The following is a 16,208-nucleotide window of genomic DNA, read 5'->3' on the forward strand; positions in this document are numbered from 1 at the left end:
AGAGTCTAATGAGCTTGTACGTAACTTAATGATCTGTAGGAAATCAGAAGAACAGGAAGGTCTGTTTTTTGAGGCAGCCGGGTTTTCTTTCAGCTTCTGTCTCTGCTCTCTTCATACCGGCGATGAGAAATGTCCACCATTTGTGTGTTCCGGGAGTTTGGTTAGCAGCAAGGTCCAGAGATAGATTGGCAGTTCATCCAGCGTGCCCACTAGGATGGAAAGCCCTTTGCCACGAGATTCCTGGGATAGGTTCCAGGCTCTGGATAAGTGGAAAGTGAAGGATGGATAGATAGTAATTTTAGTTTTACTTTTATTTTTTGCTACAGAGTCTCTCTGCCCTCTCTTTTAAGACGAGGTGGTGTGTGGCTCAGCAGGGTAAGATGGTATACTTGCAGTCAGAAGGTCGTCGGTTCAAGTCCCAGGGTCAACAGTGATATCTCCATCCCACTTACACCTGTCACTATTTGACCTTGTTTTCTCAAAAACAGTACTCATCACTTGGGATCAAAGCAATGTTCTCCAATTGGACAACCCTGGATAAAAGCGACCTTTCAGTCAGCCAATAACAGTGGATTCCAAGGACTGGAGTTGAGAATCGCTGCTTTATTATTGGCCGACTGAGAGGTCATCCCAAAAACCCACACCGGCTCTCCATGGATCAGGTTCCCTACCCCTGCGATAGATAAATAAAAGGCAAATACCTTGTCCATCCCTTCTTAAAATGCAATTTAAGATGTGGTGTCTACAGTGAATACATGAGTGCTGGAGCATAATCTAACCCCACGTCACCCTCGTCTTTCATTCAGGTTCACCACTGACCCTTGTTTTTCTCTGTCTCTCTCTGTGGACACTTGGTGACCTTTGACTTTTAACCCCTCCCAGGATGTGGCCTATCTCTTGGTCCCAGTGGGAACATTTCAGGAGAGATGTTGGGAGGGATGGGGGAGTGATCGTGCCGAAACTGCCTGGAAAGACTAGTGTACGGCACTGAGCAACAAAGTGAAGGAGCCCTCTAGTGGTGGAGTCTGCAACAACACCCAACACTGAACTGGATGTCAGCTGTTTACTTGTGCCCTAAAGGTTTCTTAACAGGTTCCAGATGAATTTTATACGGCCAAAATTTGCACCTGTCCATGTGCTAAATGAAACAACAATTACTACTGGCAACTATACATAAAATAAAATATACTCGGCAAACACATAGCGAAAGGAAAAACCAAAATACCACTTCATCTGCATACTACAAGATAAAACATTTTTTAAATATTTATATGCAGAAAGCACATGGAAATCATAAGATATTGCTCAAATATATTGCTTGGAAAAAAATCTTTCTGTATAACACTGCATGAAATTTAAATTTGGTTACATAGCTGATACATTCATGCAAATCTAGTTACGAATTCCGTCTATTTATATAGCTGAATATTTTAAAACAGCAATTCAGCTATGAAATGTGGCCATATAAAAGTCAAACCCCGCCTCACTGATTTTAAATGAGCAACTGCAGATTTATAAGGCCATATGCTTAACCACCTTGTGCCATGATTGGCTGATTCCTGCTGACACGGAGCATTTTGATTGGAGCATTTTATTTCAACCGGCTGTTGGCATTGGCAGGGCACACATCCTCCACAGCATCATAGCAACCATTGTGTGAATGGCGTTCATTTTAGTTTTAAGCAGCAGTCCTATTATGGGAGTATATGTGCAGCAACTTTATATCATATAAATAAACAGGCAGAGCTTTACAGAGATGTTACTGAGGAAAAGAGCAATTGACTATTATGTCTGTCAGAGACGCTACCCCCCACCCCCCTCCCCCAGAGCACGGTATCCTTTTCGAGGTTATCCTTTAATTATCATGAACACCATCTGCTTCATGAGGCTGAAGGATCCAGAGATTGTGTCAGTGGGACTGTTTCACGTTCCGGAAGATGGCGTTCACTCTCTCCTGTCCCCAGAGGGACTTTGCAATCCCTGTCGCTTCATCTGTCTCAGGTGATGAGCTCTGAATGGAAAAGTAGGAGTGCAGAGGCATAGAATGAAAGGCTAATGCAAAGCTGGAAAGGGTGGACAGTCAGCCCCATTCCAAGGGCCCCTGAGTGGCAGAGGATCTGAAAGGTTTGGAGCATAATTGGATTGGTATGGTACGCTTGACATGCTTTCATGGGGCCCTAAATTTCTAGTGACCCCCCCCTGCTGCAATGTTGTAAGTTCAGATCCAGCCCTGTGCAGGTTGTGCGTTCACATCCACCTCAGTGCATGTTCTACATGGCTGATTTTGTTCCCACTCGACCCAAAGCTGTCCAGTGATATAAACATTGCCTTTTTGTGTGACTCTGTGTTGGACTGGTGTCCCATATACGGTTTAGTACGTTATATCCTATATTTCTGAGTGTAAGCGTTGGTTCACTGCGATCTTTTCTGTCAGTGATCATTGAAAATGTCTGGATATCTTTAGAGCAATGTCGTCTATAAGCCTAAGGTAAGTCTAAAGAAACAGTTTTGCTGTTGACCATCAGCTTATAATTAAGGTCTCCCTCTTCAGACCAGTTTCACTGATCTACGTCGCCCTTCTTCCATAAGGAGTACCTGTACTTTGAGGCCATTTTTACCAATAACCCTGTGCTGGATACTATAAGTCACTCCTTCCTGTGTACTCCTACAGCTTGATTTTGCTCCCTCCCAGATCCCTGCCATGCAGTCCACATTTTTGCTCCCTCCAAGCTCCCAGTAAATGTGGACTGTCTGCAGGTCCTCGAGGACTGGATTGGGAAACACTGTCCTATAGCATGTGTCACATAATCAGTTGATTAGCAAGGAGGTGCCACCAGTAATTCCCATAATGACTCTTCTGGTTGCATAACATCTTTGACATCCACTGGGCCTTGTTAGGTTCTCCTCCACCTTCTCTCTTCTCTTTTCAGTTAATTTATTTCGCTGGTGGGAGTTTGATATCAAGAGCTCTACTTGCCTACCTGCCTGATGTCTGCAGAGGAGCTCAGAGACAGACAAGCCCTCTGAGGCCTGTGGTACTTCTAAGCCTGCCCACCGCTTATACTAATGTCAGTCGACGTGAGTCACAAGCCCACGCTGCCTGGCCCCGAGTTTCTGCCTGGAATCCGCAGTCTCGGCTGGGTGTCCAGATGGGGATTTCGCTCTTCTTGCTATTTATTCCCCTGCAGATCGAGGTTGACTTGCATCCCTAGTCAGAAACTGTCAGATGTGCATAGATGTCTTCATAAAAACATCAGCGGTGAACCAGGTCTTTTTGTGGAAACGCTTTAAGGGAACACAGGGGTCATAACCAGACCTATTTACAGGCAGCTCATGACTGTCGTAGGTAATCTGTTTCACAAACCCTTATGCAAGTCAAATTATATATAAAACGTATTTGCCCTGCTATACCATTCAGGGCACCTTATGACGAGAATCACATCAGCCAAAAATATACTAGTAATACATTCTAAAGAGCACATATTACATAAATAAAAAGACAAAAAGTCTAAGTTTATAAGTGCATGCTGCTTTTTTCCATTACGCCTATAATGTTGTTCCCTATATACTAATAGCAAACGCAAATCAGTTTACTAATGTCAACTTGTTAAAAACCACACATTAAATCCTAGAGCCACCTTCCTATCCTGGTTTATATTACCCTGAGCTGCCGCAGTGGTATGGGTGGTTCCAGGAGGTCCTGCAGCCATGCAGATAGAACTTAGACCCACCCACTGAACACTCACAGTGAGAGACACAGTACCATAAAACGACTGTGTCTGACGGGTGTGTGTACCGTATGCATGGTTAGATCAATTGGAGGAATTGACAAGCAAATAGATTTTTCTTTCTCTTTGTTCATTTGGTCTTAGTAATGCCATGTGTCATTTAAAACTTGTAAGAAAAAATATGTAGCTGAGTCTAGAGTGTGATTTCGTTGAGTGAATTATGGGGCTGGCCAACCTGATTTTCTGCCGGCCCTCCCACGTTATCATTTCTGGCTCCAGTATTGGTGCAGGGTATTAAAATATGAACATGCTGCAATTTACAATTTACAGACTGGGGCTAGACAGTAGCATTTGTCGACTGGTTGGGGTGGCGTTGTGGCGGTAAAACATCTAGCCGGCTAACTATAACGCAGCCGAGTATCCGAACGACAGATTTCCAGGACATTGCACATCATTTGCAGGTGTCAGGGAAACATTGTCAATTTGTAGGAGACAAATCTGGGAGAAGTGGGATGTCTATCAATAGCTCTTTTCTTTGCCATTGTTACAGTAACCGCAGATCCAGTGGCTAGCATTCGCCTGATCTACCTGGAACGGGAAGGGGTAGTGTATTTACAGCTTGCCTATTTTTTGCTGACGCACACGATTCTCCCCTGCAGCATATGCCCGTCGATGCTGGATCTGCAGTTGCTGGAGCTGCGGCACAGCCATTCTGCACCATCTGCGGATCTCTGGCGTGGGCGTTGACACCCCCATCGTGAGCCGGCATCCAGGCACATTGCCTGCTCACATTATGCAGATTCTCCTCTCCACACTCCCCTCCCCTACCCTGTATCTCCAGCCTGTCTCACACAAGACAGGAATCCAATCTGAAATAAAAGCTATTTTTACATCCCAATTTTTCCTTCACTAAAGACAGCATTCCAATAATGTTCCCCCAGTAAAGGGGTGTGAAGCATGTGGCTTTGATTCACAACAGACAAATGTTCACTGATGACATTAAACTGGCATCTAATTTCTGTCTGCTCATCATTCATGTCATAGAGGAATCATATTATAGCCCCACGAAAGACAGCCATTCCTTCACACCAAATCCCTCTGTGGATTTCCATGTACCGCTTGTTGTGGTATGCTTTTGGAATGAAGGAATAATTAGGTTAAAATTACAATAATGATATTCTTTTATTTTTCATCCAAAACATTCCTAAAATACATTATAAGCAACTTTTACAAATATTTTCTCTTTTACTCTACCAAATGCAATGCAGGGACGATTTTAAAATTCACAGGAACACTTTATTGGCAGACAGAAAATTTGTCGCACTGTAGTCAGGCCTGGTGCTACGGGGGTGGGGGCAGGGGTGGTTCTGGCCCAGCCAATCACAGAACTTTTTTATCGGAAATAGGAAGGGGGTTAGCAAAAAAAAAAAGACTTTTTTTACAGGTCCAAACACCCCTCCTAGTGCCCTCCAAGAATGGTTCAAGCCACCTGGTATTTTATCTGTGCAGTTAGGTGCAGTTGCAGTTACCGCTAACTAAAGATAAGCACATTTAGCAAAAAGACATTTTAGAAAATTGTCTGATGTCATAGTTTGAATATCACACATCACAGTCAATCACCTACACTCCCTCTTCAGAATACTGATGCATCATCTGAATCTCATTGTTTAAACAATTACACCCCCTTACCTTTGTTCTGGTTCTGAAATCTTGTTTCCCTCTCTCTAGCTGCAGTTGGAGCATCAGTTTTGGTTGGCGATTTGTCATGTATGACCTACTTTCCACATATCCCACCTGTGACTCTGGATGAGCCTTTATTACTGTGTTTGCGCTTCTACCCCAGCTTGCTAATGGCTTTGAGTGCAGGATTTGTGTCTTGGCTTTTGAAAATGCATTCCATGACTGGATGCCTCCTGTGTGAGAATCTTGATATGTTACAGTAACAAAGAAGCATTTTCGAGCACTGAAAGGAAACTGGTACTGTACACCCACCATCATAGAGTCTCACAGGTTGGTTGATTAATACCAACCTTACAATAATTTTTGTAAAAACAAAAAAAATGGATTTTGGGGATTTTGATTGTGGTGAGCCCTGCGATGGGCTGCCCCCCGTCCTGGGTTGTTCCCTGCCTCGTGCCCATTGCTTCCGGGATAGGCTGCGGACCCCCCGCGACCCAATAGGATAAGCGGTTTGGAAAATGGATGGATGGAAAACAAAGAAATCCTTGGTGGTCATTTAGCTCATCAGTTTTATAATTTAGCAGCCTGTATCGTGTTGAAATGTGCAACCACTAGACTTCTGTTAATGTAAAGCAGCCACACGACAACTTGTTTCTGGCTCATTTGCATAATAGCCCTATTGACACACAGTGTGTGTTAACGAATCGTCTCACAATGAAATAAATCTTTCCTTGGCAAACAGAATAATAATGGTTTCTATCTGCTTTCTCGCAGGGGGTGTTGTAGTGCATTAAAACTTGTCACGATATTGAAATCTGCAGTTGCCCTTTGAAATGAAAGGGCTTAGTGACCGATTAATTTGTGAAGGTGCCAATCAGGACGACCAAGAAGAGTTTGGTGATCATCAAACTGGACAACATTCACCATGGTGGCCATCATTTTGACTTTAACTCCTAGGCAGAATAGCTGTCAGCTTCATGTCACTGTTTCACTAGCTATTGAGGTACCTATACATTCCTTTACCCAAGCAAAAGCAAAGGCAAATAAATCATTTTAAAGTCATGTGGAATTTTTGCCACCACAGAATCCCTTCAAACAAAACCACGAAAAGGTCTCACATCTGCCCATTACTTGTTACTTGTTCGCAACTTTATCAACTCCACAGAAAGTGTTAACGGCATGTTTGGTGTGTTAAATTGTTCTGGAGCTCGTTGAAGTTGGCAAAGCAAGTAAATCTTCATAATACACCAACTAATAACAAAAAGATGAGGTAACTGGTGACAAGTGCTAATTTAACACTATGGAAATGGAACCATTCTTTGAAAAATATGGTTTTTCAACATTTCTGGGATCACATGAGTGTTCAGTCATCTTCAGTTAATTTCTTTCTACCTGATTTCATTCTAAGACATTTCACCTAAAAAACATTTTTCAGGAGAGGTTCACTGGCAAAACCATATATCACTGATATTTAATTCATAGTTTGATAATCCAGCCATGTCTCTTAACAAAACTTGTTTTTAATCACATTTTTTGCAAATACAGTCTAAGTCATTTTGCTGTGTCTGCAGCTATATCCCTGCGCAGTCAGGACATGCGGCCTGCAGGCACTGCGGCTGCAGCTGTGCTTCCCGTGGAATTGCTAATTAGTGTGAATAAACAAGCAGCCACTGAGGGTGGACGCACATCCCACATGATGAACGTGAGCCGAACGACATTTCCGTGCTGGACTAAGAGAAGCCTCATTGCACCCTCTCAGACAACGGCATCAACAGAAGGAATATCATAATAAATTAACGTTTTTATCCCATGTTGCTATGGCAACACAATCGCTTTGCGCAGGGAGTGAGAACATGTTGTTTATCGAATATCTCTCTCGCTCGCTGACAGTCTCGCTTAAGATCCCAGGAAAGCCACATCAACAGCACCATGATGTGGACAAGTGCATAAATACACCCATGGATTCAGCATCTGGACTATTTGCACCTTGAATAAAGCTAATTATGGTTACTCCCTCACACCCACCCACACACACAGCTCTGCCCACAGTGGGCTATGCTATGACAAAGCCAGCTGTTCTCTGTCATGGAAGCAAAGTTAAAGGTTGTGGAAGTTTAGGTCAGTTCCTGTTATATATTGACCTCTGTTTACTGTAGATGTGAGATGACAGCTGTTTCTCTGTAAATACAGAATCGTCAGTAGAAGCAAACAGACACAGAGAACCGTAACGCTTCAGGAAGCCAATAGCAAATGTAGTTTTTATAGCGTTTAGCAGAACCTTTATGTGAGAAACAATTCCAATGATAGATAAGAAAATGCCAAGGAACATTAATCGTTGTTTAAATTTAATTGATTTAATCTGCGTGTAATAAGTTGTATGAAGGGTCCCACTGTTTAATAAAACTGATCAATATGGGATAGCTGCATAAAAATATTATTGATCTGCTTGCGTGGCATAGTGGGGGGGGGGGAATCTTTTCTAGAAAGGACTGTTGGGTATGTGGGTTTCCATTACAACTCTCTAATTGGCTGACTAAATAGGGGACTGATTGGCTGAAGAGTCCTCACACCTTGGTTTGAACAGCTGACCTAAAGGTTACACCAAAAACCTTCATACACACCAGCCCTTGGTGGATTAGCTTGTCTACCCCTGGTGTAGCAATTGGTCAGGACTTAAGCCTGTATCAGGCCTGTGTTAGCATTTGTGCACAAAACCTGCTGACCTCCGTCCGTTCTTCATATGCATCCCAAATTCCTTCAAATTAGACAAATGACAATCCTATATTTTTCTGTGTCAGAGACAAAGGTGTGTAGAAGTGAGTTATTTCTGTTCAGCCCAGTGTGGGGGTGGGCCGTAAGATCTAAAGAGAACTGAACAATCTGAATGACTAATTCAGAGGGAAATTCAAACTGAACAGGCCGAGAATATCACTAAGGTTTACACCACGGTCTGTCTCGCACCACGGTCTGTCTCGCACAGCAGAGAGTTGAGCTACGCTATACCAGGCAATTCCAACATAGAATAAATAGTGGACAAGTGAGACTCACTGACATGTTTATTGAAAGGTACAGTGGTGGCTTTGTCAGAGACAATGCCACTGTGGTGGAAAATAGCACCCTCTATGGGCAACTTCCCATAAAAACATCTGTACGCATGCTTCACAGTTCACACTCACACAAAAAAAACTCCTACAGATCACCACGATTATTTGTAAAATTAATAGATACATATTTACTTGTTGTTTAAAGTAGTAAATTAAAAAATAGAGGAACTTAGTATTATCTCTATATGCTTTATAAAAGATCGGCAATCCCCATTCAGGGATGCCGAGATCATGTGCGATTGCTGGAATCCTGGGTATGGCATGACGTCGCGTCGCATATCTCTCTCTCTCTCTCTCTCTCTCTCTCTCTTTCTCTCTTTTGTGGGCTCGCCTGCGGCTGCAATGCTAACGAGGTGGACATGGATGCCATGCAACAGAATTTTTATGCAGTAACACAGCAACACTATCAACACAAAACTCCGTTGCGGAATGAGTTTTAAGCGTCAGCTCAACCAGTCATATGGTCTTTTAAAAAAATGGTATACTATGACCAACAAACTAACAGCAGTTTGTAGAAGAGCGCACCATATCCGCTTTAGTAATTTCGTATGACAAGCTAAATTGTACCTTGATAGTATTTGGTTTACTTATTTTTACTAGTAAAAATTGAGTTTAGCTAGTATAATTTTTATTTCGCGCAGTTTTGCTTCATATAAGAATATGAATTCAAAAAATTTTATAATTCAGTTTTTGCTAGCAAAAACTCATAATGCAGATATCTGTATCTTAATTTTGACTAGTCAAAAATCCAGGTCCACATATCCATAATTCAGTTTTTACTAGTAAAAAAATACAGATATCTGCAATTATATTTTAGAGATCTGAAATTGAATTTTTACTAGTAAGACATCCATCCATCCATCCATTTTCCAAACTGCTTATCCAACTGGGTTGTGGGGGGTCTGGAGCCTATCCCTGAGGCAATGGGCACAAGGCAGGGAACAACCCAGGATGGAGGGCCAGCCCATCGCAGGGCACACTCACACACCATTCATGCACACATGCAATCCTACAGGCAATTTAGCAAGTTCAATTAGCCTCAGCATGTTTTTGGACTGTGGGGGGAAACCAGAGTACCCAGAGGAAACCCCACGACGACATGGGGAGAACATGCAAACTCCACATACATGTAACCCAGGTGGAGACTGAGGCAACAATGCTAACCACTACACCACCATGCCACCCCCGCTATACTTTCTACTAGTAAAAATCAAGTTTTGACGACTAAGCCTTGTACTATTAAAAGACAGTTTGGCCCGTTATAAAATATACATGACACAGGCAGGGACGGATTATGGGTTGTGTGGGCCCCTGGGCAAAACGTTCGCGAGGGCCCCCCCCCCCCCCCACCACCACCACCACCACCACAACCACCACAATTCAAGGGCCCTTGGCAGCCAAACGCCCTCCCTATAGGGTCAGGGGCCCTTGTAGGCAGAGGATCAAAGAATGTAGGCCCTCTAAAATAGACAAACGAAAATACATTGTTGATAAGCGTTGCAAATTGTTTTGGGCTAGGGGCCCCACGGCCCCCTGCACCCCAAGGGCCCCTGGGCAGCGGCCCCGCTGGCCCGGTCCGTAATCCGTCCCTGGACATAGGAGAAATGCCTGGTTCCTCAGAGGAACCTTCAAGCAGCCATAAAGTGACATCTGAGCAGTCACAACACATAACTGAACTGTCAACATCTTGTGCTGTTACACCTTACAACAAAAGAATGAATGGTAACACTTTACTTAAGGCCATGTTTTTAGTCATTTTTAAAGACATTGAAAAAGCATCATAAAAATGGCAATACATTTTTATCAAAAGCATAACACATTATAGCCATGTTCATTATGCAATGACTGCCTTATGAAGCTCTCATCTATAATGCACTATAGATGCCTTTATAATGCAGTACAAAGCATCCTTAATGCTTATACCTACTGCTATGATTTTCTATGTAAAATGGTTTAAAAAATTGCACGATTTAAAAATTTGATTTCAGATTACAGTCCATTCAATTTCTTGTCCTTCTCATGTCCCCGACCACGCACTTAGGATATACCCTCTGGTCGATGCTTATATTTAAGAATAATTTTAAGTACAATGTTTATATGTGGGGGGGGGTGACATGGTGATGCAGAGGTTAGTACTGTTGCATTATGCCTCTGAGAGTTGGGTTCGAGTCTCTGCCAGAGTTCCATGTGTGTGCAGTTTGCATGTTCTACCTGTTTCCTCTGGGTACTCCAGTTCCCCCCCAGAATCCAAAAACACAGTGAAGCTAACTGGAGTTACCAAATAGCGCATAGGTGTGAATGTGCCCCAGTGACACCATCATCATTCTCAGTTCTCTAAACCCCCATCAGATGGCAGTCTAAACTCGTATGTTACAAACAAGTTCTCATAATGATTAAGAACAGAACTTCAGTTCTGATTGCATTTAAGTATTTGTTCTTTGTAGTTTTGCAGTATTATAGTAATGATAATAAGAAGAACCTGCTGAAATTCCCCAGTAATCATCCTTTAGTGTGCTTTGTTGTCTCGTGTTACAAAACCTGAATGGATCAGTTGTGGACTCAGGGGTCGACTCCTCTATGCTCATAGCTGTGCTGTTTTGACATAAGCATATTCTCCCATCAACTTAAGTGTGGGGTTTAATCTCTTCTATTAACTTCTTCCCTTTACTTCTTTTAGATCTATGTGTTTTTACTCCTGCCTCCCGTCCCCATGGCCCTCTTCCTATTTCTGATCCTTTACCTTTTGCTTCATAACAGGTTTGTGCAAAATACAGAATTTCTGAATTCTGCTCCATTTCATTCATGAATCGGAATTGATTTTGAATTGGCCACACCTCACAGGATGATGAATTGGAATTTGAATGACAGGAAAAATCATTCAGTTAATTGCAATTGCAAAGTAATTTAATTCAATTGTACATCACAGGAATGCCAATTTAATCTAGCACAACATAAATAATTAGGCCTAGATCATCGCTGTCTGATGAAAAAAGATATACCTCCTACAGCATACGCCATTTTCATCGGATAGCAGCAACATGTAGTAATACCTTCACATCTGCAAATTTCAAATTCTCAATTTCGATTATTCACATATTGACCAAGAACTTGTCCCAGAAATCCTCTCCTCAAAACTGTTCCAGCTGAACGTATCTCCTGCCATCTGTCAGTGGGTCACCAGCTTCCTGACTGGCAAGGAACAGCAAGTGAGGGTGGGGGGAATTACCTCTGATGTACAGACCATCAGCACTGATGCTTCTCAGGGTTGTGTCCTGTTTCCCCTGCTCTTCTGCCTGTACACCAACAACTGCACCTCAATGGACCCAGCTGTGAAACTCCTGAAGTTTGAAGTCGACACCACAGTCATTGGACTTATCATATCCGACTCGTCAGACATCGGTGGGAGGTTGAGTGACTGGTACTTTGTTTGCAGCCAGTACAATCTGAAGCTGAACACGCTCAAGACTATGAAGATGTCAGTGGACTTTAGGAAACACCCCTCATCACTGGTCCCCCTCACCATACACAGCACCCTTGTGTCACCTGTGGAGACCTTCAAGTTCCTTGAACTTAATTCCAAATTGGTAGAGCAACATCTCCTCCATCCTCAAAAAGGCATAACAGAGGATGTACTTCCTGCGACGACTGAGGAAGTACGATCTCCCACAGGGGCTGCTGATCCAGTTCTACTCAGCAGTCATCGAGTTTGTCCTGTGGTCCTCCATCACAGTCTGGTTTGGAGCAGCCACCAGACGGGACAACAACTGACAGTAAGTACAGCAGAACGAATCATTGGTGCCCCACTGCCCTCCCTCTAGGTCTTGTACAATTGTACAATCATGAAAAGGGCGGGAAATATCATCACTGACCCATCACACCCCAGTCACTATCTCTTTGAAGATGATTGAGAAGTCTACAGACCAGGACCACAGGAACAGTTTCTTCCCTCAAGCCATCACCCTTACAAACGTCTGACCTGCAACATCAACCTATACCTGTTTCCTTGATTGCTACACCCTGCTCCACTCACAACACACCATTTAACTGAATGTAATACATCCCATACACCTTGCACCTTGTATGCTTGTTGCTTGCACTTTATATGTATATTGTCTGTCCGTAAATAAGATGTATTTTGTATTGTATTTAATCTGTACTTTTTTTTGTTCTGTTGTATTGTAATGTACCGGAGAGACACCAACTGCCAGAAACAGATTCCTTGTGTGAGCCACACACAGTTGGCCAATAAACCGGATTCTGATACTGATACTTACCCTCATTGATATCCTTGCCATTCTCTCCCAGTGTAATACAACTGTTCCAGTTTGCCCATGTTTGTTGCTGTTTGCCTTTATCAAAGCAAATTAAAGAACAAACGCTGTCTGAACTGTTGTGCTGTCTAAAGCAGTCTTAGTGTTGGTAAGATCTGATGACCTCCAAGCTTTCTTTACAAGAGTGTGCAGAGCAGGAAAGCAAATTAACAGTCCTGTTTTTTTTCTGCATCATAGAAGCTGTGTTGAAGTGAGTTACTTCTGTTCGATTTTCTAAGTAGTTTATACTTTTACTTACATTTCATATGTCTGGTGTAACAATAATATAACATATTTCACAATTGAAATGCATGGGATCGATGTGCCTGTTATCGACAGTCTGTGCTTTTCCACATGGAGGCTGGGGAGGAGCCAACAAAGGATTACATAAAGTTCATTCGTTAATTTTGGAATTACGAAGAGTTTCTGGAAATGCACGCAGACCTCACTCATTGTTACTTGTTCATTATTCTCTAAGATTGATCACTGTCTGGGAGAATCCACCACCGAGCGACTAATTCAGAGCCAATTTCAAAGTGAACAGGCCGAGAATATCACTAAGGCTTACACCACTGTCTGCCTCGCACAGCAGAGTTGAGCTACGCTATACCAGGAAATTCCAGCACAGAATATACAGTGGATCAGTGAGGCACACTGAAATATTTATTGAAAGGTATAGTGGTTGCTTTGTCAATGCTTTGAGCATTCACGACAAACCTCAGAGACGATGCCACTGTTGTGGTACTGTACATAGCACCCAATATCACATTCAGTAAAAGTGTCTATATGCAAGCTTAATAATTCACAAATAATTACACATAAAAAAACCCTACATACTACTATTATTTTGTTGAATTGATACATATTCCTGTTTTATACTCTAGTAAATAAAATATCTTAGTGTTACCTCCCAGAGATGGGGGGGTTCTTGTTGTGTTTCTCACTTTCATAACATACATCCAACAGACACCAAAGTAAAGTTAACAATGTCTTTACTCGGAACTGTACTGCATCGCAAGTCACTTCTCAGTGTCGAACTACAAAGTGCTCTAACTCTGCGTATTCCTCCGCTAGCCAATCTGTATGTTAATTATTGTGGTACCTACCAGAAAAGTAGTTCCTATTTCTAATGTGAACATAACATTTCCTCCCTTACAGCATTGATGTCTATCGCATATGAAAGGAAACGAAACAATAATATACTCCACACCTACAGTACTGGCAATTACAACTTAACAATTGCAACCAAATAGTCCTGAACACTTCGACATTCGTGCCGAACACTTAACACACCTAACACTCATTAAACATGGCAAAAACAACGCAATGCATTTCTATAGGTCCAGTCTTTGGGGAGGATGATGAGCTCTGTCAGGATAGCGTCTCTCGTGAGGGTCAGAGCCCTGAACAGGAACCTCAGGAATACCCACATTAACAAGTGCAGCATTTCCATGATCAGGAGGCGGCGGCTCTGAGGCTGTGCACACGAGCTCATCAGAGTCCTCAGGGTTATGAAGGTCATCCTCTGTGCTCTTATTGGCTGAACGTTGAGCGGTTGCTTCCAGCAGTTGATCGACGTGTCGACGCCAGATAACACCTTCCCCAACTCTCACAGTGTATGTTAGAGAGCCTGTCTTGGACAGTATTTCACCATGCTGCCATTTCTGCTTAGACTGACGGTAGTCTCTTGCCAAAACTTGTTGTCCAATCACAAAGTTTCTAACATGACCAGTCTTTGCTTTGATGGATTGTTTTTGCATGACATCTCTACGCAGGTCAGGTTTTAGCAAATCAATACGTGATCTCAGTCTTCTTCCCATGAACAAAACGGCAGGAGCTTGACCTGTGGTAGTATGGTCAGCATTTCTGTATGCAAGTAAGAAATTTGCCATCTTCTCTTGTAGTGACACTTGAGCATTAGCCATTGTTTTCATTGACTGTTTAAATGACTGAACAAATCGTTCAGCTAGCCCGTTCGTGGCGGGGTGGTAAGGTACTGCTGTGGTGTGTTTGATGCCATTTCTCTGGAGGAAGGACTGAAATTCCTCGGATGTGAATTGACTGCCGTTGTCACTGACAAGTCGTTCAGGCAATCCTGTTCTTGCAAACAGTGTGCGGAGTAGTTCCACTGTTTTTGTGCTTGTGGCATTTTTCACTATGAAGACCTCTGGCCACTTTGAATATGCATCAATCACCACAAGAAACATACGATCTAGGAAAGGCCCAGTGTAGTCCACGTGGATCCTCTGCCAAGGGGCAGTTGGCCACTCCCAGCTGTGGACAGGGGCAGATGGAGGCTGTTTTTGAGTCTGCTGACATTCAGGACATAATTTGGCCATTTCCTCTATCTGTTGATCAATGCCTGGCCACCATATATAGCTTCTTGCAAGACTTTTCATTTTTACCACACCCAGGTGTCCATCATGAAGTGCTCCCAGGACTCGGGATCGCAGCTTGGGTGGCACAACAACTCTTGTACCCCACATGATGCACCCATAACACATGGATAAATGCACGCGTCGACTGAAGTATTCAGGCAAGGCCACTGTGTTTTTGGCAGGCCACCCCTTCACAGTTAACTCCAAGACCTTTGCCATAGTTGGATCTCTGGATGTTTCCTGTTTGACCTGTGCGCTTGTGACAGGTAGGTTCTCCAGAAGGGTTGTATGGAACATCTCAGCTGGGTCTGCAGTGGCACTGACTTCAGGCTCACATGGTAAACGAGAGAGTCCATCAGCATTACCATGCCGTGTTGTGCCTTTGTACTCAATCACGTATCTGTGCCCTCCTAAAAACAATGCCCATCTTTGCAAACGTGCTGCAGTCATAGCCGGAATAGATTTGCTAGGGTTAAAAATGGCCACTAGGGGTTGGTGATCTGTAATTAATGTGAAACATTTGCCATATAGGTATTGGTTGAATTTCTTGACACCCCAAACAAGGTTAAGCCCTTCTCTGTCAATTTGTGCATAGTTCTTTTCAGCAGCACATAAAGATCTGGATGCAAAGGCAATAGGGCGTTCAGAGCCGTCCGGCATTTTGTGTGAAAGGACAGCACCTGTGCCATATGGCGAGGCATCACAAGCCAAGCGAAGAGGTAAATCTGGGTTATAGTGAGTCAAGACTTTTTCAGATGTGATAAGTTCTTTCGCAGTCTGGAATGCCAGGTCACAACTCTTTGTCCATTTCCAGGTCACTTTTGCTTGTAGGAGGCTGTTCAATGGATGAAGCACAGTTGCAAGATTGGCAAGAATTTGTGATAGTAATTGACCAGTCCCAAAAATGAGCGAAGCTGGGAAACATTGGTGGGCTTTGGAGCCTTCAGGACGGCATCAATTTTGTCTCGTGATTTGTGGAGACCCTCTCTGTCTATTCTGTGCCCACAG

Source organism: Brienomyrus brachyistius, chromosome 1 (genome assembly GCF_023856365.1).
Source record: "Brienomyrus brachyistius isolate T26 chromosome 1, BBRACH_0.4, whole genome shotgun sequence".
Taxonomy (NCBI): Eukaryota; Metazoa; Chordata; class Actinopteri; order Osteoglossiformes; family Mormyridae; genus Brienomyrus; species Brienomyrus brachyistius.